The sequence below is a fragment of the Emydura macquarii genome, unplaced genomic scaffold (assembly GCF_026122565.2).
Source record: "Emydura macquarii macquarii isolate MOO-44397 ecotype Brisbane River unplaced genomic scaffold, CSIRO-AGI_Emac_v2 contig_1253, whole genome shotgun sequence".
Lineage (NCBI taxonomy): Eukaryota > Metazoa > Chordata > Testudines > Chelidae > Emydura > Emydura macquarii.
The window spans coordinates 43,226,022-43,252,201 of record NW_027131390.1 but is presented as its reverse complement, the minus strand read 5'-3'; the positions used below and the strand labels follow the sequence as shown (position 1 = coordinate 43,252,201).

Below are 26,180 nucleotides of genomic sequence, written 5' to 3'. Positions count from 1 at the left end.
AGTGAGATGAATCATAATCTCATTAATAGCATTTTTTATTATCATCAAGAGTTGGATCCCAACTGTGATCGATGCTAGATACACATATTAGAAAAAAGGAAAAAAAGGCAAAGTTTATAATTGAAAGCCCTGATTCTGCAAAGATTTACATACATGGACTGCTCCCCCTGAGTAAAGTTCAGCATGCATGGAAAGCTTTGTTGTACCAAGTAATCTGCGAAAGCCCCAATCCTGCAAACAGGCAAATGGAATAAAATGTCTCATCAGCATCATCACAGGGGTGAATTTTAAGCAGGGATTAGGTAGATCTGCATAGCAATTAACAGCGCTCTCTTCCCAGAGCTATGCATGTCCCTGTACCATGTTCAATGGTAGTGACGTGCAAATAAGTAAATCATGGAGCCACGTGCAGTTTCAGCTCTAGCGAATATGCTATAGAGGGAAGGGTGTGTTGGAATCAATGTCTGTTTGCCAAACAGGGAAAAAGACAATGCTGACACATGGGAGGAAATCATTTTTAAACATCTAAGGCCCCCAAAATAATGAGATTGGCTCAAAAGTCATGAGAGTTTAAAAAAAAAAGTAAGTCACGTTTTTTGCTGGCCTTTATATTTTTCACCCTTAGGGGGAAGTCCCGTGCTTCCAGTCTGTGTGCAACCACCTCAGGCTCCAAATCTAACCTGGCATTGCTTTCTCACATTCCCCGTCTGAATCCTTGCACAAATGAACATGCCAGGGCTGTAGGGCTTCTTCTCTGTGTTCCTGCCACGCTTTCCCCTTCTCCTCCTCTGGGTAACTCCCCATGCTTTTCTCTCCTCTGCTCTTCCATATTGCCATCGTCTACTGCCCATCTAGCTCTCCCCCCATCAGTCTTCTTCTCTGACTTTGACTCCAGGTTCTTCCTCTCATTACCATCCAGTGCCCTTCATCTGAAATTTAGGCAATTTCCATTTAGGTGTGAAAATATGGCTCTGGGAGATTCACCTTAGTCACTCAGAGTTAAAATTGTTAGCCACTCCTAAAATGACATAGGGCCCAGAAGAGGAAATGTTCCATCTGAGTCAATGGAAATAGCAAGAGCTCACTCCACTACCCCATGCACCCCCAAGAGTACAGTCTATGCTCTGGAAAATCTAGTACAGCCAAATCCATTAGACAACTTCACTGTGGGATTTGTGAATGCTCAGTCTAGCCTTCAGGCTCGGATATTCCATCTGACAGCTCCCCAAATACCATCTTTGCCCAGCATCTAGAAGAGTTTTAGTCAGCAGAGAAGAGGGAAAGAACACTATCCACAGTGCCCTCCCCTGTGCTGTACACTCATTCCTGCTCTAGTCACATGCCAGAAAAAGGAGAGAAGCAAGAGGGAGAAGATTTCTGTGATGGGGCATCTGCCCCACACTGGCATATAAAGGGTTAAAAGAGCCTAGGGGCGCAACCAATCAGAGAGCAGCTGCACAGAATAGCCAATGAGGGCCTGGCAGGCCCATATAAGAAGAGCTGCAAGGCAAAGCAGAGTCAGTTGCTGCCTGGTGCTTCAGGGGGAGAGTTGGGGCTCCCCCACCCCACTCGCCACTGGGGAAGTGGTTGGACAGTGGGACTGCAATACTAACCCCTGGAAATGGGGAGCACAGATTGTGACATGGCTGGAGGGCTGTGTCATGAAGTGGGGCACCACAGTCCTTGGAGAGACGCTAGTCTGGAATCAGAAGTGACTGAGGGTGAGGCACCATCAGGAGAGGGCATACCAACCAGTGGAGCTAATCCCTACAAAAGTGAGCAGTAGGCACCGCTATGGTGAGTAGAGCCCGGTGACAGATCACTCAGATCTGGATCTGAGTAGGCAGCACCCTCGGACGGGAATGGCATATTGATTAAAAAATTCATGTCAGAATTGGGGTACCTATTTAAACTGCTGAGTTACACAAGACACAGGTAAGGCTAAATTGACTAGTCTTGTGTAAGGCCCCCTTTAAACAAATGTATTACTTGGCATGCAGAGAAAGAGAGGTCAACAGTCGTGAATTAAGTAGGCTATTGGTAACAGAGAACAGAGCTGAGCAAGTAATTGGTTGGGTTTTGGGTGGGGTATTTGTTTTCTTGTTTGTCTTTTTTTGTTCAGTGATCAAACTAAAAAATTGGATAGGGAGCAAAATTCATTTCAGGTAAAACCAAAAGGAGATTTTTAGGTTTGGGTTTTTTTGGGTTTTTTTCCCCCCACCAACACGGAAAATCTAGAAGAGAAATTCCTTTTGCATTGAATGAAACAATTTGTTCGACCCAAAACGAAACATTTCATTTCATTTTGGAGGTACTTTTTTAATCTAATCTTGCTAAATTTCTAAATGAAATTTTCTTTCAAAACAAAAAGTTGAAATGTTTCATTTAGAAAATGTCAAAATGAAACATTTCATCTTTTTTTTTTTTTTTTTTTTTTTAATCCCCTTTTTTTATTGCATTCAAGACAAATTTGCAAATAGTTTTGGTCAATCGAAAATGCATTTTTTTGACAAATAAACTAAAATTCTGAAAAATTTCACCCAGCTCTAGATGAAAATTTGTTTTGCTATATTTAGAATCCACTTACATGTTCTAGAGTACAAACAAGATTGTGCATGTTTAGGCTCATGGTGGTCTTTTGCCAGAACAAAACTTGTGCTTTGGGCTGCATGGTTGGTTTTTGGTTTCTGGATGCATAGCAAGAATTACTTCCAAACTTTACTCTTGAATGTTTTCATTGGCTTGGGCTTTCACTGACAGCTAAATAAATGCTTTAAAACTTATATTTCTGTTGAAAAAATAATGGTCTAATTTCCAGGAAAGCCTTTCACAAGACTCAAAGTTCTGTGAAACCCAAGGGCTTAGCCGCATGACTTCCATTAGCAGCAATGGGAGCTGAACAATCCTGGCACACTGCTTTGAAAATGTAAGTCCCTTTAAGGTCAAGCATTTCATTCCTTTACAGAAAGCAAATTGATCTAATGCTAATAAGCAGCAGCTTGTTGCTGCTATCAGAATGCCTGACATCCTAATGAAGGCACCCATAACATTCCAGAAATATGCACTGCCTCCTGCAATAGAAGGCAGACTGAAAAATAGTTTGGGCTGGATCCTCAACCTTCACCCTCTTTGCCTTGCTTCTGCAACGGAGATAGACAGTTGTTCCAATAGGGCAGCTAGGGATTTAATAGATTTTAAAGCCAGAAAGAACCATTGTGATCATCTGGTCTAATCTCCTGCATAACATAAGCCAGGGAATGTCACCTAGTAATTCCTGCATCCAGCCCATATCTGGTGGCTGAGCTAAAGTATAATTTTTGGAAAGATATCCAGTCTTGATTTAAAACATCAAGTAATTGAGAATCCGTAACCCTTCCTAATTGGTTCCTATGGTTATTTACCCTCACTGTTTAAAATGTATGCCTTATTTCTTGTCTGATTTTTAACTAGCTTCAGCTTCCAGTGCCTGGATCTTACTGTGCTTTTATCTGCTAGATTAAATAGCTGTCTACTACTAAGCTTCTTTAGTCTCCCACTATAAGGCAGGTTTTCTAGACCTCGAATCAGTCTCATAGCTCTTTTCTGAACCCTTTCCAATTTTCAACATCCTTATTGAAGTGCAGACATCAGAACTGGACACAAGATCCAGTAATGGTCTCACCAGTGTTGTATACAGAGGTTATACACTCTCTCGACTTCTACTAGATATTATCCTGCTCATACATCCAACAATTGTGTTAGCCCTCTGAGCTAAAGCATTGCTCAGGGAGCTTATGTTCAATTGGTTATCCATCATAACACTTAAGCCCTTTGCAGAATCACCACTTTCCAAGATACAGTACTCCTTCCTCTGTGTGACCTGCATTCTTTATTCAGAGAAACATAAGGCTATAAGGGGCCTCCAGAAGTCATCAAGTCTAGCCCGTTGCACTGAGGCAGGACCAAGTAAACCTAGACAATCCCTGACAGGTGTTTGTCCAACCTGTTCTTAAAGGCTTCAAATGACAGGGATTCCACAAACTCCTTTTGAAACCTATTCTAGAGCTTAACTACTCTTATAGTTAGAAAGTTTTTCCTAATACCTAACCTAAATTTCCCTTGCTGCAGATTTAGCCCATTACATCTTGTCCTACCTTCCGTGGACATGGAGAACATATTCATCACTGTCTTCTTTATAACATATTTAAATACTGTTATCAGATCCCCCCTCAGTTGTCTTTTCTCAAGACTAAAAATGCCCAGATTTTCTTTAACCTTTCCTCATAGGTCAGGTTTTCTAACTTTTTTATGATTTTTGTTGCTACCTTCTGGATTCTCTCCAGTTTGTCCACATCTTTGTTGTATATATGACATTGCATTTGGCTGGATTAAATACATGTTGAGCAGATACAGCCCTGTTTATCAAGTGATGCAGATTGTTTGCACAGGGAAATCCCTACATGCAAGAAAGCCAACATATCCAGGTCTATGCCACCCTCCCCATGGGTGTAGTAAGCATGCCAGGGATGGGAAAGAGTCATGGTGGAGTTTGCTGCATTCTCATGATCCTAGATTAGGGGACTGGGGCAAGAGGAAGAGGGGTAGAAAACCTCTTATATCCCTCCTCAGCCCAGTGCACCAAGAGGAGTCAGGTGCATCTGAGGTTTTAGCCTTTTGTATTTAAAACCAAGTGTAAGTGGTATAAGAAAAGGGTCCTAGAGCCAAGTTCCTCAAAAGATCAAACCTTCATTTGGAAAGCTGCTGTGCAGCTCTCCTCTTCTGGTGCCACACAGCAAAGCTAGCTTCCAGAGAAAAACAGTTCCAGTTTTTCCAAGGGATAAAACAAAGCTACTGAATATCTTCACAGCACTATACAAATGCTAATTAAGCTATCTTCCCAACGTGCTTATCGGGTCGGTCAGTAAAAGCTGGCATTTCACATTTTACAGATGGAGAAACTAAAGTAGAGAGAGGCAAAGTGACTAGGCCAAGGTCACAGAGAAAGTTATGGCCCACAGAGCCACAGGGCTGTGTGTGTGTAACAGCCAGGGAGCAGAGCTTGCTGGGGAACAGAAGAAATATGGAAATGAAATGTTCCTGATTTGTCAGAACATTTTCCTGTTGTGTAACTTCCACCCAGCTCTAATAGACAGTAGCAAAATCCCCACCAAACTGAGCATTGAGGATTCCTTTCTGAATAAGGGCCAAAGTGTTTACAAGACAGACAGGCACAACTTATAGTTGGCTAATTCAAAGCGCCTACATTATTATATCATAATATTAATGAAATGGCCTTCATGTGATTCACTGACTGGTATGTAAATGCTGTTGGTCCTCAGTTTTTCAATTGGATTTAGCCTAAACTTTGTTCTTGAGGTCTGTTGTTAATGGCAGTAGCTCCTGATTTAACATGAACTGAACAAAAAAAATGAAATGGGTAAAGCTGAATTTGTTATTGCGAGAACAAGCAAAGCAACCAAATTCATTGTGTGCTTGGTTCAGTGCATTGGGGAGTTGTAATGGCTGGAAATCTAAAATCTTTCCTGGCCTGAAACTTCATAAAATAATGACTAGTGTTGGCCAGGGGATGACAATTGTGTTTTGTGACAGCTCTAAAGGTTTTGAAATTTCTTTTTGTTCTTCCTTGTAATGGAAACGAAACCTGAGCATCATGTAATGGAATTGTGTCAAAACATGTGTTTGGGGATTGAAAAGGTCATGTTCAGTTCCTTCCCCTCTCCCTTCCTCTGAAAGGAACTGGAGAGTCTATCCTGGACCTCCGAAACCTTCCCACTGAAAACTGGGTTGAAAATGATACTTCTCCAAAACACTTCGGCTTCCACGAAAGCTTTCAGCTTATTTAAACAAAACCAGTTTAGCTGAAGTATTCCAACCACTTCTAGTAACGATGATGACACAAGCAAGAAATCAAACCACTGTGCAGTGACTGATGGGTTAGTAAACATTTGTGAGTGCACTGTGGTAACCTCAAACACCCCATTTCTTTCATGGGCTGAGGTTTGTAGATAGGTGGGAAAAGTAATACCCACAAATAGGGGCTGAGCTAGAGAGAGAGACAGACTTTGGGAAATCATGTTTGAAGAAGATAGACATCAAAATGAGTTGGATTTTCCTATCTTCTTATTCTCAGTTCCCTGGGTTTGGTTTCCCAATGGAACATGTTCAGATAGTATAAATGGATCAATAAAAGCCTGGAAAGACTAGATAATCAAATTGCTGAACAATGAGATAGTTGAAGTAGCAAAGCTCCTTATTAAAAGGCACCAGATATTTGAGACAATACTTTTTTTTTTTTTTTTTTTGTCCTAAATATTAAACTTCAGACCAAAAAGAGAATGACATGTCTCTCTTCTTTGATTATTTATGAGAACAGAAAATAAAATTAACTAAACTCCTTCCCATTCCAATTTTCAGAATGTAATCTCCTGCTCTTCTCAGATGTCAGGCTAACCTAGCTAAGTAAGCAGTTTTAGTCTCAGTCTTTAGTCCAGTGGTTCTTAACCTTCCCAAACTACTGTACCCCTGAAGCCTGAGTCCCACCCCCACGGGGCTGAGGCATGTAACTTAGTTTCATGGCGCCCCTGTGGCTCCAGGCAATTACCTTTCTTGCCACCCCCAATACCAGCTCTGCACTTGCGACCCCTCTAAAACTCCAGGTTAAGAAACACTGCTTTAGTCTTATCCCTAGAGAGAGAAGAATGCTGGTTGCACCTAGATTTTTTTTTTGGTTGTTGTTAAAGTAGAGCTTGCAGTGACAATACAGAAGCTTATGTGCCAAACTTATTCCAACCTTGGCTAATTCTACTGGACACAGGGATGAACTTGGCCTTTTTTTTTTTTCTTTACAAAAATTCAACCCAAAACTTAGATTAAACGATGTTGCACACCTCCAAAGATGGTAGCACATGCTCACCCGTGCCAACATCATAGCCATTTCACTATCTGCACCAACAATAGTCACCATCAGTGATGGGTACCATCAGTAATTCCCCCTGGGAGAGTTATATTAAAGGCTTTTCTTCACCTCTAATACCATTCCCTTTTCCAACTGCTGTCTCCCTGTACCTTGTTATGTTTTACAGCATAAACATAGAGAAGTTAAATTTTTAAAACAACATTAAATATTCTTGCTAGAAGTTTGCAAGGTAACACTGCTTTATTTCTTAGAATTCAGAATAATAACATACAAAACACAAAAACAAAGAGGCAAAGCAGGCTGCTCCTTAAAACAGAGAGGCACAACTCACCCCATCTTACTCTGGGCTGTCTGCCTGCAGAATGAGGGCTGCGAGACCCAAATCACATGCTTTCCTACAGAGCCTCCTAGCCCGCAAGCAGAACCAGGAAACTCCTGAAATTTCAAGTGACAGCCTACAATTTGAACACAGTTCTTAAATACACCACAATCCTGATACTAATTCATATAAGGCTGTAAGAAAATTGTGAGCTTCAGTTGTGTTGCAGAAACCACAACACATGCCACAGCTTTTTTTAGTTGCCACAAATTTGAATGGCATTGCAACTCCTCACTCACTCACTGACACTCCATCTTGCAGAACACTGAGTTAAGCAAATCTCAACCTTCTGAAAACCAGAAAATGTTAAGATTGCCCGTGCAACCGACTCTACCCTCTTCCAACAACGCCTCAATGCTACCCATTAACACACATACCTTTACTCTGCCAACCCAAAGTTGCTGAAATGTTCATGTTCTTCATCTCTTTTTATAATTCATTCACTGTCCCCCACAGGATTCCATCCACATGATTAAGGCTGAGATGGGGGAGAAGGTTGCCCATGCTACTATTCCTCTGGTCCCCTGGAGCTGGCAGTAGCCAATGGGAATTATTTGCATACATTCCAGGTGCAGTCAATGTGTTAGGTGTACTTGCGCTGCTGAAAGAGGGCAGACTTAACTATACATTTCCTGGTTTTCAGAAGGTTGAGTTTGGCTCAACTCCACATTCAGAAAGGGGGGGCGACATACCACATACTTTTTCATCATTGAATTTCCTCATTTTTTTTTAACAGGAAAAGATAGGCTATTGGTAGGAGTTAATAGTCATTTAGGCACTCAAACCTATTGTGTCCCACAATTAGCATCCTGAGCCAGCCGACTCTCTCCCCCACATAAATATCAGATGCACTCCGCCACCAGCCCTGCTTTGGCACACCTCCCCAGCCATACCCCTGACTCTCTCTATGCTTTCCTCCCTTCCCCACTACTGTACACAGACTCCCTACTGCAAGCAAGGAACCTATTTACTCCCTGATATGTGAATTTCTATTATTGTTACTTCCCCCCTCCTATAACCCAACTGATATGCTGGGCCTGGAGCAAAGGACGACTGTCACAGTGCAGTGGTGTCCCTGGTCGTGTTTCAGAATAGTTGGAGGATGGAGTTTGTGGCAGGGCCAGCCAGAGAAATCACAGTTTCTGTTCCAAAATGCTGAGTTTTATGCTTGAGAGAAAGATCCTCTGACTGCTGTCCAAGATGTTCGCCCTCTCTGAGCATAGTGCTTGTAATGTTTCTGTGCCATACAGTACACGTTGTCCAGCCAGCCTTGAACCCTCCCATTTCTGTTCTTCCAACACTTATTAATAGCTTTCATATTGTCACTGAAGTACTGATTCAGATGCTCAGCCAAATCAGAGAAAATTATCCCAGCTTCTGGACATAATCTGAAGCAGTCCAAATCTGCTCTCATGTCTTGTATGAGGAGCACATCCAGGAACATGGCCCCGATAACTTCTGCCCAAGTAAACCACCACAGTGTCTGGTAGATCAATCTCTTAAGTCATTGGTTAGATGCTGCAGAGTGGGCAAAACATTATGCAAATGCAGGTCACTTCTCTCCACCCAAATCAGTCTGTAGTCAGCAATCCCCATATCATGGTGCACTCCTAGCTCTTCTGCAATCTCACAATCTGGAAATCACCCAGATTCCACAAGATGTCATCCCTGTAATGGAGAAGAAAGTGTTGATTGCACTGTGGAAACTTGCAATGCCAGATGGATATCGGTCACTGGGAAATCCATTTTGGAGTTGACAAATCCACTGCAGGGGCCATTGTCATGCAAGTGTGCAGAGTCATTAACCATATCCTGTTGGACTGTGTCTCTCTGCAATGTGCAGGACATAGTGGATGGGTTTGTAGCAATGGGGTTCCCCAACTGCAGTGGAGCAAAGAAAGGCATTCATATCTCTATTTTGGCATCAACCCACCTTGCCACAGACTATATCAACAGAAAGCTATTTTTCTATGGTTATGTAAGCACTGGTGGATCACCGAGGACACTTCACCAATATCAATGTTGGCTGGTCAGGGAAGGTGCATAACGCTTGCATCTTTAAGAAAACTGGACTGTTCAGAAAGCTACAAGCAGGGACTTTCCTGACTGCTGGATTACCATTGGAGTTGTTGAAATGTGATCGTGGCAGGGACCAGCCCACCCCTTACTCCTTTGGCTCATGAAGCCGTATAGCAGTCACCTCGACAGCACCAAGGAAAGATTCAGCTACCAGCTCAGCAGGTGCAGAATGACAGTGGAATGGGCTTTTGGTTGTCTGAAGGCTTGCTGGTGTTTACTCACAAGATTGGATCTCAGTGAGAAAAATATCCCAGTGGTTATAGCTGCCTGGTGTGTCCTGCATAATATCTGTGGAGCAAAAAGGGGGAAGTTTCTGCCAGGGTGGAGGTCAGAAGTGGAGTGGCTGTCTGCTGAGTTTGAACAGCCAGACACAAGGGCTATTAGAAGAGCTCAACATGGAGCTCAGTAAGGCTTTGACAGAGCACTTTAACAGCGAGCCATAGTAATGTGTTGTGGTGTACTGTGTTCTACCTGGCCTTGCTGTTTGAGGTCCTGTTAGGAATGCTATGGTGCTTGGTGCTCATCTATGAATATAACACTGTCAATGCATCTACTAATTTTGCCATGCATGCAGTATATTTAGGATTATTACACTGTGACTGATCCTACAAGTTACTGAACTGTGTGACACAATAAGTAAGCGGGTGCTTTCAGAACTGCTGGGCACTTTGCAGCGCACGTTGTGAACTAATAAAAATGAATTATTTTCCAAATAATAGAATTTTATTCAGCCTTCTCCAGGCTGTCCACAACATTTTCCCTCTAGGCCCTTTGCACACGATCTGATGCAGCACTGGTTTGCAAGATCTTACTGAACATGTCATCCCAAGTCCTTTTATTTCTCCTCTTCATCTGGCTTGGGCATTCCATGGATGTGCAGGGAGAACCCCTCAAGGCTGCAATGACAGCAGCTGCAGATAAAACCCACAGAGGTACCATCGTCAATATAGTCACACCAGAAAGTGAAAATTAAGACAGAGAACTCCCTTCCCTTGCTCCTATAAAGTTTTAATCAAGACATGCTTATTGACACTTCTTGGGATTGCTAGTGCATGGTGCCACTTGTAGTACCAGCCAGGGTGAGTATGACCCGCTGGGGTGAGGGAAATGAGGGGGGAATTGCTCAGTTGCATGAAAATATAAGTAGAGGGCAAAGGCTCCGAATAATGTCACCATTTTCCAAACGCGGTGGTGGTTTTAGCTGATATCTCACTCCTGAGGGTAACAAAGGCACAGAGAGCAGCTGAAATCCCAAAGCTGCCTGGGCCTGTCTGGTCCTAGTCTGTGTATTGCAGTGGTGCCTACCGAAATTATCATAGACTACTGTGGGAAAGTGTCCTCCCACGGAGGAAGAAATAAAGCTGCCATCTCTAGAAACCTGCTGGAGAGGATTGCAGAGTACCTCTTTTGAAATTTCATTGAGATCCCTCAGGAGGATTCAACGGACATCCTTGTGTGCATAAAGAAACTGCTGCGCCTGGTCTCCATTGCCTAACTCTAGACAAGCAGATAGCAATGCTACCTCTCTTTGTTGCCTGCTACTTCTTCTAGTATAAGTAAATTAATGAAACGTCAGTAGCTGTCTCCAGTTAAGTTGGGAACAGCATAAGTACATCGCTGTAATGGGAAATGCAATTACACACTTACCTGAAAAAACAATGAGTCCTGTAGCACTTTAAAGACTAACAAATTTAATTTCTGCAGGTATAAGCTTTCGTGGGCTGTAACCCATTTCATCAGATGTAAGGACTAGAAATCACATAGGAGGTATATATATACATATCCAAGGGTAGATAAAAACAAAGTCCATTCAGTTAGTAGTTGAGGCCCATTCACAACCATTGATTAGGAGGTGAGAATGTGTGAACAGTGACAATTACTTCGTGTAATGAGAAGTCCTGATTCCAAGATATTCCAAGTCCCGATTCAGACCCAGTTTGATTGTGTCAAGTTTGCAGATGATTTCTAGCTCAGCAGTTTCTCTTTGAAGTCTGTTTTTGAAGTTTTTTTTGTAGAAGTATGGCAACTTTCAAGTCAGTGACAGTGTCCTGGGAGATTGAAATGTTCTCCGACTGGTTTATGGATGTTACCATTTTGTATGTCTGATTTGTGTCCATTTATCCTTTTGTGTAGTGACAGTCCGGTTTGGCCAATGTACATGGCAGAGGAGCATTGCTGGCACATGATGGCATATATTACATTAGTAGATGTGCAGGTGAATGAGCCCCTTATGGTGTGGCTGATGTAGTTAGGATCTGTGATGGTGTCACTAGAGTCGATGTGTGGGCAGAGCTGGTAATGGGGTTTGTTGCAGGGTAGGTTCCTGGGTTGGTCTTCTTGTGGGGTGTACGGTTGCTGGTGAGTATTTGCTTCAGGTTGGGGGGGCTGTCTGTAAGCAAGGATAGGTCTGTCTCCCACAGCTTGAGCAAGTGAGGGATCATCTGCTAGGATAGGTTGTAGATCCTTAATGATGTGCTGGAGAGATTTTAACTGGGGACAGTAAGTGATAGCCAGTTGTGTTCTGTTTTCTTTGTTGGGTCTGTCCTATAGTAGGTGATTTCTGGGTACCCGTCTGGCTCTGTCAATTACACTTACCTGAGGTTCCTTCCCCTGAATCAGGCTTACCCGTGCTTGACTGCTAGAACCGACCGGACTGCGGTGGAGTCTCGAAGAGGTCCTGGCTCACGGGATAGCTGGACCTCCTGCAGTCATGTGTGTCTCATCCTCACAGTTCATGCCAAGGGCTTTGGCTCAGGCTCCTCAGAGGTATCCATGCCGGTGCACAGAATGCTGGTGGGGTCTGTGCCGAGGATGGCATGCAGCTCTTTGTAAAAGCAGCAGGCCTAAGGCTTGACACCAGATTGACTGTTGGCCTCCCTGGCCTTCAGGTACACCTGACGCAGTTCTTTCGCTTTCATGTAGCCCTGCTGCTGAGCCCTGTCATATCCTGTCTCCTGCATCCCCCATGCAATCTGCTTGTAGATATCCACGTTTCTGTGGCTGATCCGTAGCTGTACTTGCACAGCCATTTATCCCCAAACACCCAGGAGAGCCAGTATCTCCTGTCTACTCCAGGCAGAAGCATGTATGGAGTGTGTCGCCGGCATGGTCAGCTGGACAGTTGCACACACAAAGGAGAGCTGCTAGATGAGCTCGCCAAGCTGCACACTCCGGAATAGACATTTAAAAAATTTGTCGGGCTTTAAAGGGGTGTGTGAGAGTGGCCCGGTCTCTGTGACCCCTGAGCAGTGGAGTTCACAATTGTGACTAGTGGGGGGCATTGTGGGAGAGCTGCTGGAAGAGCATTAGGGTCAACATAAGTAATGCGGTGTCTACACTCACACTGCGTCAACCTCAGTACATCGACCCTGATTCAACACTGTTCGGGGAGGTGGTGTTATTGTGTCACTGTAAGGGGGCACTTTCATTGGTGGGAGACAAATTTAAGACACATGCACAACTAGGTTGACACAAGGTGGCCTACATCGATCTAACCTTGTCATGTAGACCAAGCCTTAGGTTGGAATTCATGAGATCCTGGATCCCAGCCCCATGTTTACTCCACCCAACCATAGTGCCTCTTATACATGCATGGAACTTTCAGTCTGGATTCTTCCCGTGTTCTTTTGCCATGCTCTTCCCACAGGCACCTCCAAATCAGTCATCAGTGCTGAACAGGGGAATGAATAAACCAGGTGCACAAAGTGTGAGCAGGCCTGTCCTTCAGACCTATTGACAGGGCAAACTCATCGTTACCACTCATTTTCATAATACTCAAGGCTTGCAGTGATTCCTCTAAGTTAGTACACTATACTCCTAGCCATCATAACATGAGGGAAGAGCAATAGATATATATTCAGTTGTCATTCTTGAAAGTTAAAGCGTCCTGGCTAAGCAACTCCATCATATTCTAAAACGCTTTTGTTGCTACTATCATTTACAATAGCCTTTTGAACACTGGAAGCTGAAATCTGTTTTCTTGCCAGTCTGTTTCTCCATTGCATGCATACAGACTGGCTCTTATTGTCAGATCACTTACATACTGGCGTTAATTATTTTCCTAATATTAATTAAACATATTTTAAGGCTTAGGTCCCTTCCCAAAGACACAGCAAGATCCTAATTTTGTCAGGTGTGGAGGCCTACTGTAAAAATGGTTTGCATGCAGAAGCACTGCTCTGGCATCAGTAAACCAAGTAACTATACATGCAAATTACCTAATTGTTTGCATACACGATTACCCAATTTTTGCATGCAAAGTTGCAGTAATGGATCATGCAAATTAGGCACACACAAAAATCAGGCTTAAAGAAAAATATGGACTTTCATTTCTGATATATATTTATTTACAAAACTTGACCACATCTGAAGCCTTGCCTACTAACCTTAGCGCTGCACAATTTCAGTTCACTGCTACAGTCATACAATAAATCCCCACATTTCTTTATTGCAGAGTTAAATATTTTTTCATCGGGAGGAAAGGAACATATGGGGTTCGTTAGGTGGGGAGGGATGCAGATGTTTCTTATTTGGGACCCCGCATACACAAATTAGATGTTGGACATTTCTGTGTTATGCTTTCAGAAGTCTGCTGAGTCTGGCAGTCTTGTATCTATGGTACCTGCCCAGTTCAAGATGAGCTGCCCTTTTGAGCTGTCCTGTAACGTATGCTGCAGCACAAGCCAGGTGTCCAAGATATATTAACATGGTATGAAACAATGACCAGCACTTGCACAGAAATCATTCTGGGCCTGCTTCTCATCTACAGCTGCTTTGGGTGTCTCTGCACAGCATTTTGCAGTGAGCCTCCCGGTCCAGGTTGACAGACTCAGTCCAGCAGGGCTTACGCAAGTGCTCCAAAAATAGCTCTGTAGACAGCTTAAGGAGAGGTAGGGTCTTCAGAGCCTGAACCGAGCTGGAGTCGTAACGTCTATACAGCTATTTTTAGAGTACTAGCATGAGCCTAGTTAGCTCACGTCTGACCCAGGTTGGGAGGGTGCCTCCAAAATGCTGTGTAGACATACACTTTAAAACCCTTTATGCTGCCAGAGTAAGGTAAAAGGGCCACAGTTTAAATCAGAATAAGGCCCATGATCTGGGCTGGCTGAGAATAAAGTTACAGAGCCGATGGATGTTCCCATTGAGTGTGGACTCACCAATAAACTGGAGCTAGGCAAAACTTTCCTTCTAACTCTTCTTTTTTTGTGGAAAAATGCAAATTTAGCTACCTTGAAACCTCTCCACATCTGTGTCAGTTTCCCCAAATTGTTCATTTAGGGGGATAAAAACCCCACAAAAGAATTCTGAAAGCAATCAAAACATTCTGACATTTTGGAAATGAAACATTTCCATTTTCCACTTTGAAACAACGTTTCATTTCAAAAGGTCCTTTTAATTTTTTTTTTTTTAAATCTAAAAACGTTTAAACATGGCTGAAATTGAAGTGAAACATTTTGATCTTGTAGAAGTGAAACTGTCAGCAAATGGGAGGTGAGTGGTCGGCTCATGGCTAGTGGCTGGAGCAAGCGTTGAGCCTATCAGTTTCAGCAGGTGTCGGGAGCCAGGAGTCAGAGCCCAGGCTCAGAGTCGGAGCCGGATCCAAGGATCAGAGCTTGAGTCAAGAACCAGAAGTGGGTTATCTAGAATGAGGCAAGGCAAGGGCTCAGCTGCATCTGAGGCAGGCATTATCGCACCCATGGGCAAATGCTTTGAGCAGCTGCTGAACTGCTGCTGCTGCTGGGTTTAAGAGCCAGTCTGCCAATATTCCAACCAACCAGGTGCGTAGCCAGTTAGGCAGGCTATTCCAGGACAGCGGTGCTTGTTCAGTTGCCCGGACGCTGGTGGTGCTGCAGGCCCTGCTTCCTGACAGAGACATTTCATTTGACCCAAAGCAATTTTCCTTTCCACTTTTTGACTCACCAAAAAAATTTTTTTCTTTTAGATTTTCCAAAATTGCCAGTGAACCACATAATCCATGAGTCACATTATTAAACGGCCAGTTCAGTTGTCCGACTGAACCCACAGGCCAAGCTGCTAGTTTTGCTTTGGCCAGTGCTATGCCAAGCATCATCAAGAAAGATGCAGCAACTGCTAAGCACGGCATGGGAAACGTATGACGAGTGGCATGTGACATCCGTGCACACTTTGCCCATTGTGTCAAGAAAACAGAAATGCTTGTCAAAATACCAGCTCAAGCAGGAGCTTTTGGCTTCTGGAAGAATAAAAGAGGCATGTTGGCAAGCATGTGATTAGAAAGGCAGATGTCTTCTCCACCCACTAGAATTTTATTGGCAATTGAGTTAACATCCTCTTTACATATGAAAGCAATGGAGAGACACTGCTGCAGTTTTGCTGGCAGGAAATTTGGCTGCAGAATCAGTGACACATTTGACAAAGAAGCAATATGTTAGTAACATCCCTTGGTCGGTGTTATTGGGGCCTAATTGCTATGGCAGTTCCACCCCATGTAGAAGCGTCATGTACAATGTGTTAGGCATGATGTCATTCTCTTTCTCTCTTCTTCTCTTGAATCCCATCTCTAATATAGCAGAGATCTTATTCTTCTCTCCTCTACAGTGTGGTGCCACTGATTGCACTGGAGTCACTCCGCTTCATGTAACAGAAAAATCATACCCCATCTTTTAAGCACTGTCATGGGGTGGCTAGTCCATTAAAGGGAGATAAGTCTCAGCCCCTCCTCTGACTCAGCCAAGTCTACTCCCCAGATGGGGAAAATGAAGGTGATGTGACTCTATCAGGCCATCTGGGATAAATAAGTGAGAGGCATAGCTAGAGAAGAAGAGAAAATTCAACAAAGGCACGGAGAAGATAGCTGAAAGCAGCAAGGTTGCTGCAGGGATCCTGAATAATCAGGGGGGCCAGGAGAACAGCAGAGGAAACGGGCCTGCTGGCTTCTCCAAGCCAGAGTTGGACAAGGCAGGCAGAGGCCTGTAGAAGGATTCCAGGTAGGAGAGGCCTAATTGTTTGCAACCCAGGCCCCAAGAAGGGCTGTTATTGTATAAAAAGTATTTACAGATCATATCCATTCACCTGAGCAGAGGCAATGGAGGCAGGGTGCTGCAGAGCTACCCCTGGCCATGAGGGGTACTTGGCAGGCAGCTGACCCTTTTACAAGCACCCAAACTTACGCACAATATTTCACATTAATAAGAATTACTTTTAATGGAGAGTTGTGCATCAAATTGGAAGATCTATTACAGCGCTAAATACTTCTATATTTTTGCCCCCTCTGAGAGCTTGCCTTCCCAAGAACACAAGTTTTAATAGACTGACAAAAGGTCTCCAGCAATTGAACTCTTACAGTGAAATGTGTATCCCATTCCGAGTCTTATTTAGATATTCTGAGTTGTGGGAGGGCTGTGTGTTAGGGCGTGTTTGCACTGATGTAGTCTTCTTCAAACGGGATTACGTTGATCTGAACTAGGAACCTTACATTCACACCCGCAGCATCACACATACGGGGGTGACAACATAATGCTTTGGTGCAAATTGCTAGTCACACCCTATTGTCCAAACTGCAGGGCAGGGCAGACATAATCTTCATTCTGTCTTTCCTTTCTTCTTGATTGTGGGTAAAATTTTCAAAAGTGCCTGAGCGCCACTTCTGGCACCTTAAGACGCAGACAGATGCCTGTCTGGATTTTCGAATGCATCTAAGCAGGTTAGATGCCTAACTCTCATGGGATCTGAAATCAATGAGAGGTGCCCACTGTACTTAGGCACTCTTGGAATTTCACTAGAGGTCTATCAGCATCTATATAAATACCTTTGCAAATGTGACCCATTAGGCAAAATGCCTAAAGTCTAGTCCGTGGACTTTTTTTGTACAGTTATAACTGTCAATTAAGGGTGTGATTTTTTTTTTTTTAAAGTGAAATAGTTATACCAGTGCAAGCCCTAATGTGACTGCAGTTATGCTGGTATAAAGGTGCCTTGGAGTGGAATAGCTTATTTCCCTTCCCGTATGGGAAAATATATACTGGTAGAAAGTGCCTTTTATACCAATATATCCGAGAGGGGGTTCTATCACATTAACTGCACTGGTATAGTTAAAGGGGTACAATTTGTGTGTGTAGACAAGCTCTTAATCACTTTTGAAACTGGGCTTAAGGTTCCCAAGTCATGTCATTGCTTTAGAAAATGTTAACTTGGCATCTCAAGAGAAGCACCACAGCATCTGCTCCAACCTTGACTCCTCTCCACAGGCCTAACCTAGGACCTCTTACAACAACTGATCAATGAGGTTTGGTCAGCAACTCCAGAGAGACCAGAAGCTGGACATTCTGGTTGATTATGTTGTTAAGACCCCCAAAAGAGCCCCTTTTGCTTTGTACATGGGCACACTTGCAGTCCTAGTTCGGAGCTGTTAGCACACTGGGAGCTGATTTGAACTTGTTACGGTCAGCATCAGTTTAAGGGGAGAGGGATGTACCCTGTTCAGCAATCTCTTCCTTGAGGCAGGCAGGACTCAGATAGACCCCGTGTAGCGCAAGCTCAGCCTCTCTAGCTGTAGGGTAGAAAGCGAGGGGGCTACAGAGTCTGTAAGACCAGCACCTCCTTTGCGCTGACTACACCTGTCTCTTACCTATTGCAACAGCTGCTGCATCTGCCACCCAACCCTCTTATAGTGACTTTCCTGGCACTTGACTAGAGCTTTCTTCAACCAATCCGATCAGCCATGTGGCACAGGCTGGCTGCCCCTTTAAAGGAAGTCAGCATCAGCTTCAGCTGTGAAGCAGCAACTACAGTACGTCCTCTTTCCTCCCTTCTAGCTTCCCCCCCTCCCCTCCGGGTGAGCCCGATGGGGTGGAGTCTCCTGAAAACCAGGATTGCCTGTGACGCAGTAGAGTAACGTGCATCATACAGTGCAGGAGGACGGAGGTTTAACCACAAGGCAGAGCTTGGTTTATGGGGAACCTTGTAATTATCTTCCCACTGTTCTCGCAAGTGATCACAGGGAGTTTCGGGCACATGCTTAGATCTCCTACATCCTGATTCGTCTCCCCCTGTGTAACTATCACGTAGCTCCCTTGGAAGTGAACAGCATTCTGAAATTAACACCTATTCCTGCGTAATTCTAGACAGATCCATTTACTTACCTTTGCAGCTGGAGTCTAGTGCACTATGGATTTCTGAGCTGGCATGACAGTGCCTTGAATTGCTTTCCTGCTGCATTCATGTCATTACATGGAATTGGGGCCAGGAGTGGTATTAGGCTATCATCACCTTTACCATAGCGCATAGCCCAGTGCCCTAATGTAAATATTTCCCACCACATTTCTAATTAGTGTACAAGCATGCCAAGGGCCAGCTCTGGGGCGGTGGGCGAGTGGGGGGCGGTACTACTCAGCTGTGGTTTTGTTTCAGTTTGGGGTTTTATTGTTTTCTCTGCTCTAGTTTGTTTGTTTTTGCTTAGCCACTCCAGTGGGGTGCTGAAAACATTTTCCACGTTGGCCACAAAACACTTTGGGCCATTCTGAGCATACGCCAGGCGGCCAGGCCCCGTGTCTCACTCTCTTCTCTGCTAAGACTGACGACAAAGCTGCTCAGGGTCTTGCTTTCTTTTTATTTCCAGGGTTCCTGATTTCTAGGGTAACCGATAAACCCCAATAAAACCCCACCAATCCAAAAAAAAGAAAATCAGTGTTTATCAAATATACCCAGGGAAAATACCAGAAATTGTTGTGTAGCAAAGGACTTGTCTGCATGGAGCAGACATGGACTAGTTTTAAACTTTCTAAAGTGCCCTGACATGCATCCTACGGATGGTCACTAATGGTTCCATAGCGTATTTTAACACAATGCTGTTTGAAACAGTACTATGATAAGGTGCACTAGAGAACATTATAGAGACTGCTCATTATAGCATCTACGACTGTGATGAGTAGTGTTTATAATATACATTACAGAATATAAAAAGAGAGAGCACTGAAAACCCCCAATTTCTGGACATCTACATAAAACTCAAAAATTGCCCCCAAAGACCCCTGAAAAATGAAATTAATAATCCCCTAAAATCAGCAGCCCTAGTTATATCCATTTCTGCCTACATGGAACTGGACTGAAATATTGCAGGAGATAGATATTTACGTGCCAGCTCAGTTCACGCAGACCATTGTGTGCTCCCAGTATTTAATCGCTACCACCAGCCTGATCTCTTCTGGAACAAGTGCCCTAGAAAGGCAAGACCCGAGCCAGACATCTGGGCTCCTGCGTGGATTGAGATCAGCTCATCCCATGTTTCTGATTTTCCTTGAAAGGCTATTTGGGCCAGAAGGGGAGCTGCCCTCTGGCAGCAGGAGCAAAGTGTGGCCTTTTGAGATCTGTAATGATAGCACTGTATGATGTGCAGATGCTCAGCTACGATTAACCAAGGTAACTACCTCAAAGTCCATGGAGCTACCCAGCTGAGGTTCTGGCCCTATAGGAAGTCATCCCATAGCATCTTGTGGATACAAATAAAAGTGTGCCTTCTCAACGCTGGGGGGCATCACTGGGAACACTGATCAGGGGTCACATCCTATCCTACCTTGGTATGGATAGTTGCCATGCTTTCTCAAGCAGCTGTCACGTTATAAGCCAGAGATGGTGAGCATATCTGAATGGTGGCTGAAGTGCCTCACTCGGGTGGTTAATTCCTGGGCTGGGACCGCTTTTAATATCCGCCTTTGATTGAGCACTTGGTCTCCATAGCACCTAACCTTTGCTGGCATTCCATTTGTGATGTCACTGCCCTTGGGTCAGAGGCCTCTGCTTGCCAGAGGGCATTGCTAGCTTCACCTTTGCTAGGGGAACGACCTCCTGAAAAACTAACTGTTTGGTTTTGAATTCCATAGGCAATCTAGGACAAAGCGACAGCAGATCCTTTAGGCCTGGAGTATGGAGATCAGCAGAATGTAAGTGCCTCATTGGCTGTTCTCCCTCTGATAAAGCTAAAGGCAAGAAACACAGATTGAGAGAGCACAAGCAAGTGTGGGTGAATCCCAAATGCAAACTGTTAGCTGAAAAATCCTGACTTCACTGTTTTAGAGCCAGTTGATGGAACACAAACCTTGGTGAACCTCAAAGACAAGGTGCAGGTTAGCAATCTGTGGGTGGCTGAGGGCGCCACCTTTCTGACGATGCCTAAGAGGGAGTTCCTGGTGACTTCAGACAATTCCAGATCTCCTGGTGTTTTAAACATGAATAGGGGTTATTAATCCAGGTCTCCAATCAAAATTCCAACACAGATATTCCTAAATCCCTCCTACAATATCAATGGAGCAGTGCTTTTTCTCATTCTGTACTAAAAATTGCCCTGCATTGTTAAATAGCTGCCTTAATCCACACCAGAGATGGCTGTATTTGAAATGTTGATGAAGGTTTCACATAACACTCTATGGCTATGTGATAGGGTGCCACCCCACACAGGACTGACCAGGGTTAAGGTGGCCAGCTAGGGCAATTAACTGCTCAAGCTGCACCTGAAGAGCGAGCCAAGGAGCAGAGAACTAAGTGAAGGCAAGCAGGCCCATCTGTTCAGGAAGAGGTGTGGCCTATAAAGCCAGGAAGAGAGCTACAGATAGGGGCTGTGGAGCAAGGCTTCAGGAAGAGAGGCAGCAGCCCTTCTGGGAAAAGGAAGGAGAGTTCTTGGAGCTAGTACACCCACAGAGAGAAGGGGAACCAGAGTGGTAGGAAGCAGTCCAGGGAAGGGGCAGTGAGGGCAAAAGAGCAAAGCCCAGAACTGCTGAGCTGAGGGTCCCTGGACTGGAACCCAGAGAAGAGCGTGGACTGGGGTTCCCCTACCAGCCACTGAGGGTGTGGCACAGAACCGAGGCAGTGAATGGACAGATTGCCTAGGACTGCTGATGGACTGTACCCCGGAAGGGGGAACTCCGAGTGATCCAGCTGGAGGAGGGCTAAGGAAGAGAAGGAGATGCTGTGGGTCCTTGAGCGAGAGGAACTGCAGACCAGAGTTGGGGTGACAGTGTGCATACGGCAGACTCTGGCCTCGAGAGCTAATCCCCAGAATGACCAGGAGCAGGCACCAACCCAGTGGTGAGTGGAGCACCCCCTGACAGCCTATTAATTTAAAATATGCTTTGAGATTTTTCAGGGTGAAAGACATGACCACAATTTAACAACATGCTTCTAAAATCCCTCCTGATCTGTGCAGTGCTTAGTGGAATGTGCATCTGCCAATAGGTGTATGTTTTTATTGAATTGTATTATGCAGTTAGGGCCTGATTCATCTCCCACCGAAGTCAAAGGAAAAGACCTTTAAACTCTCAGATTCCCCAGTCAGGCACATCTGACTTGTTTGACATGATTCTCCTTGTTGTACATCTTTATAAGAAATTGCTATGATACTGTATGGATATTGTCCCAAACATGAGCATCAGGACAGAGTTTGGGAGCTAGTTGCTTTAATATAATGTATATTTATGTTTAAAAGAAGGGCTGTGCTCACTAATGGCTCAGTATTAAAATAACAAAGTTAATATGGATTAAAATAATAACTAAGTTTTATGCATAAATCCTTTTTATTTTGCAGCCTTTTGTTCCTCTTTCTTTCCCCTGAAATATTTGGGGTGAAATCCTGGCTCCATTGTAATCAGTGGGAAAACCTTCATTGACCGTGGTGGAGCTAAGATTTTACCCCTGGTTCTTATTGCATACTCTGAGACACATTACGATGTATAGTTACTTAAGTGGAAAATATAGATTCTTTACATAGTGGTATTTAAGTTTATACGACTATTTTCTCAAAATTGTACATTAATATATAGATATATTTGATCATCGACAGTGAGAAGTCAGGTTGGTGCATTTGACAAGATAAGTTAGGATAAGCGGATACAGTTCCTATTGATTTAAATGGAAAGAATACCATCAGCTTCCATGGACTCTAAATCAGGCCCTAAGTGGGTTATAGACTTAACAGTAGGTGGATTTCCCACTTCACTTAACCCATAAGTACCATGTAACAAAATTCTGCTGTTTCCCAGGATGCTGCATGTCAGTCTTTTGAGATTCCCTTGGAAGTAGGGAACCTGGTAATTACTGTGAGTGTCCAATGACAGGGGCTGGAAACTGCAGGGGGATGCTTCTGAGGACTTCAGGAACTGGGGTACGCCAAGTGTTTGCTTGTAAGGCAAAATAGGGGCTGGTAGAGTCCAGAGAAGAGTGTTTGAGTGACTGTAGGGCTGGCAGTATCAGGGAGCTGACACACAGTTACAACAAGAAAGGCTCCCTTTCACGGAGGCAGGAGAGGTAACGCAGTATCTCAGTCCTGGACACCCTGAGGAAGTGTCACAGAAGTGGGGAAGGAGGAGGAAAGGAAGGCAAGCTGGGAGGAATGGGGAGGTCTTGCTATATTTTGTCAATGAAGAAATCAGCGAGATCCTGTGCAAAGAGAGAAGTCAAGGCAGGAGAGGGAAGATTTGGAGAAAGGAATTGAAATTGGCAAAAGCTATCTGGGATCGTCAACATGTGATTTTAATTAGGGTGGAGAAGTAGAGTTGCTTAACTAAGGTGACTTGATTGTCAACACACTAGATGATCACAATGGTCCCATCTGGCCTTGGACTATATGAAAATGATGAGATTGTGTGACATTCTAAACAATGAAATTGGATGTTGGCCTTCAAAGATGTTCCTGCTTTTCTGAATGGTATTATGCTGTCCCCAGATTAGAAAGAAAGTAACTGTTCACTTTAAATCTCCCGAGCAATACTGAAGAGACCCCGTGCAAGGGGACGCACGTTTAATTTGAGCACACTAGCAGTGAAGAGCCACCAAAGATGTGCGGAGAATGGCTAACTTTGGAATTAAAATGACTCATGTTTGAGTGGGGTAGCAAAATGGCTTCAGTCTAGTGGAGAGATTTTTCAGATCCCCTTTTGATTCTCTTAAATTTACCCACAGATGAGAGTTAACGCAAACAACCCATGGTGTGGGTTAGGAGATGTTTACATTCCTCTCAATCACGTTCAGTAATTGGAAGCAAACATTTTATTCAGGCTGCAACCCTCATTCCTGTTTTGTGAATGACAGATGTCAGCTGAGCTTTTGGTAGAAATGGGATAGGTCTGTACAATAAAACCTACACCTTTGGATCAGGGCTCTATGTATGGTGCAATTCCCTGGCAGAGGCTATACTGCAGAGTCTTTGTTGCAGAATTGTGCACGAGCAGCTCAGTTTGCGTGCTTACAAAATACGATTAGCTCTCATAAAGATACTCTAGTCACATTTTCAAGGTTAACTGATGCAGTGTTGTCTTCTGGAGTCTGCAAAGAGCCTGAAACAATAGCTCTGAGAGGTGTGAACTGCTCCATTCATCTCAGTGAGTTGTGAACTTTGAAGCCCAAAACCAAGTTGATATTTTAAATTCTCAACTACTGATGAACAGTTTTAGCAGACTGTTATAGACCTATGGCACACACTAGTATACTGGAACACACTTGAAGGTCATTAGATATCCATAGGTTAATGGATACGTATAGTAATTTGTTTTAAAGTTTTTAACCTACAAGTTTCAAGTTCACATGGCCAGTCATGCCCAAAAGTGATAAAACCTAAAATCCTTATATCACACGATTGCATACTTCCTAATGGCCTATATTTGATCAAATCTCGCTCTCCGCTCCTGAAGATCTCCTGCTAGACCACTTCGTATTGCTATATTTAATCATAACATTAAATAAGCGCATGAACTAATGAAAGCAAACTGTAGGGTCTTTGTCATAGTCTGAAATGGGAATATTTTCATCACGTAAAGCTGCTTTCCAGTTGCATTTCTTCATTTCTCGTTTCTGGACAATTTTTTCAAGCATCAAAGGCTTGAGTCTTTAATGAAGATTTTTGCCAGTCAGGGATAAGCATCTGCTCTTATTGATTACTGATTGCCTTTTTCGTGCAAAGCATGACTGGAGGATTTGTGTCACAGTTACACATGGTCACGCTGTGTGCGGTTATTGTACATCTGACAATAAGCAACAGAAGAATTTATAACCCCTTTAAAATATATAGAGATAATATGCGTTTTGTCTTACATGACTTGATGTAAGGAAGAGTCAAATCTAGCATTCTAATCCATTAATTGCGCTTTAATCATTAGGTCTATACATTTGAGCTGGAGATGGATGTAGGTCATTTTGGCTGGAAAGTGGCCCATGTGAAGAATGGCAAGATTAAGGGTTAGAAAAAGGGAACGAATGTGCCATAATTGGAGTATAAAAATAGAGCATGCCGACAAAAATAAAGTTCCTAATTACTGAAAGGACTGCATGCAGCACTTGGGTCAAGAACAGCTTCACAGAAACATAAATAATTATACGCAGCATAAAAATATTCAGTTGGTGTCAGAGGCAGGGTATCCTTGTATTTCGCAGAACTCGAGTTATTCTTAGCTCCAACACTGATATGCTCTGTGTCCTCCAGCAAATCCCTTAAAATCACCATGCCTCAGTTTCCCAAATTATTCCATGGATATCATATGTATCTATTTTTCAGGGGCCCTGCATATTTATCATCCAAGGGGTACAGTTAAATAGTTAACAATTTGCATAATGTTTGGAGATGGTTAAATAAGAGGAACTCTAAGTGCAAAGTATATTGGACCCATACAAAGCAGGAAGTTGACAATTTGTTAGTATTTTACCTGCAAGATTTTAAATGCTGCACATAAAAATTGCTTTCTCCATTCATCGTATGCTTTAAAAAGTTTCAAATACTGTTTAATTTGCTACTTTAGGGTATTCCTCCTTAGAGTATAAAACACTTGTGGGCCTTTACCTTTGCAAGCTGTTTCACAGCAATTTCAGATAACAAGCCTCCCTATGAAAAAAGGACACAGAGGGCCCTGGATATCAAATGGAGGACAGAACTCTGTGGGACAATGTGGGGCAATGATGTTTGCCCAGAACTAAAGACGGGTGTGATGAGGATAACCACATAAACTGCATTGCACCAAATGCAGTCTATGGTGGTGTCTACTGAAATTGCTTGGTGCAATGATTGCCATCATGATAACTATGTTAGAAAAGATCAAATAAAATAGAAACTATTGTAGACATTGTTTTTTATAAAGCCCTCTATCTTCAGTAAATTGGTCTCTGACTCAGCACAAATATGGACAGAATTCCATTCTCTTTTAGTGTGAGAATCTCCTCTGATCCTATCTCCACCCTTCTCCATATCCCATTCTTCATCCTTGCCTGGGAGATTTGGAGGGGGTTTCAATCTGGAACATTGCAACTTCCCTCCTTAATCAGGTGGAGGGACTACTGTTGAGTGACATGAAGCGCTCCCATTTTTCCTGCCTCAAGACTGGCTGGTGCTAGGAGCACCACACTCAATCTGCGGTTCAAGGCACAGGAGTTGAGAGTCTAAACTGTTCTCTCATTGTAATGACGAGTCCTTCCATTAGGCCAATGCACTGGCCAATATCTATTCTCAAAGACAATCAGACTGGAGCATGTCAGTAACAGTACATGGAGCAACTGCGTTTACAAGTCCCAGAATCAATGTGTCTGGTGCAAATTGTCATAGCGCCATTGGATGTGTCCCCAGAGTCCTGAGATAGTGTGCCATTCTACCACGAAATGCCAGTTCCAGTCATGGACTATGCTGTTCCAAAGAAATGCATTTTATCCAAGCCAAGTGTCACGCAGATGGCTTCTCAGCCTCTCAGGACAGAATGTCAATAGTAAATTTAGCTCCATGGTCTTCATCAGTGACAAAATCAACTTTTTTATGGCGTTTGTTTGCTGTACAATCGAGTTTATTACCTAATGACACAACAG

The 26,180-nt window shown here is 43.5% G+C and overlaps 1 long non-coding RNA gene across 1 annotated transcript; it reads left to right on the top strand.

The window, feature by feature from the left end:
- The first annotated feature begins 1,609 nt into the window (after positions 1-1,609).
- On the top strand, positions 1,610-21,902 carry LOC137154058 (uncharacterized). The gene is made up of 3 exons (XR_010920052.1): positions 1,610-1,797; positions 2,819-2,926; positions 20,231-21,902. It is a non-coding gene; the product is annotated as an uncharacterized lncRNA (long non-coding RNA).
- The last annotated feature ends 4,278 nt before the right edge of the window (positions 21,903-26,180 follow it).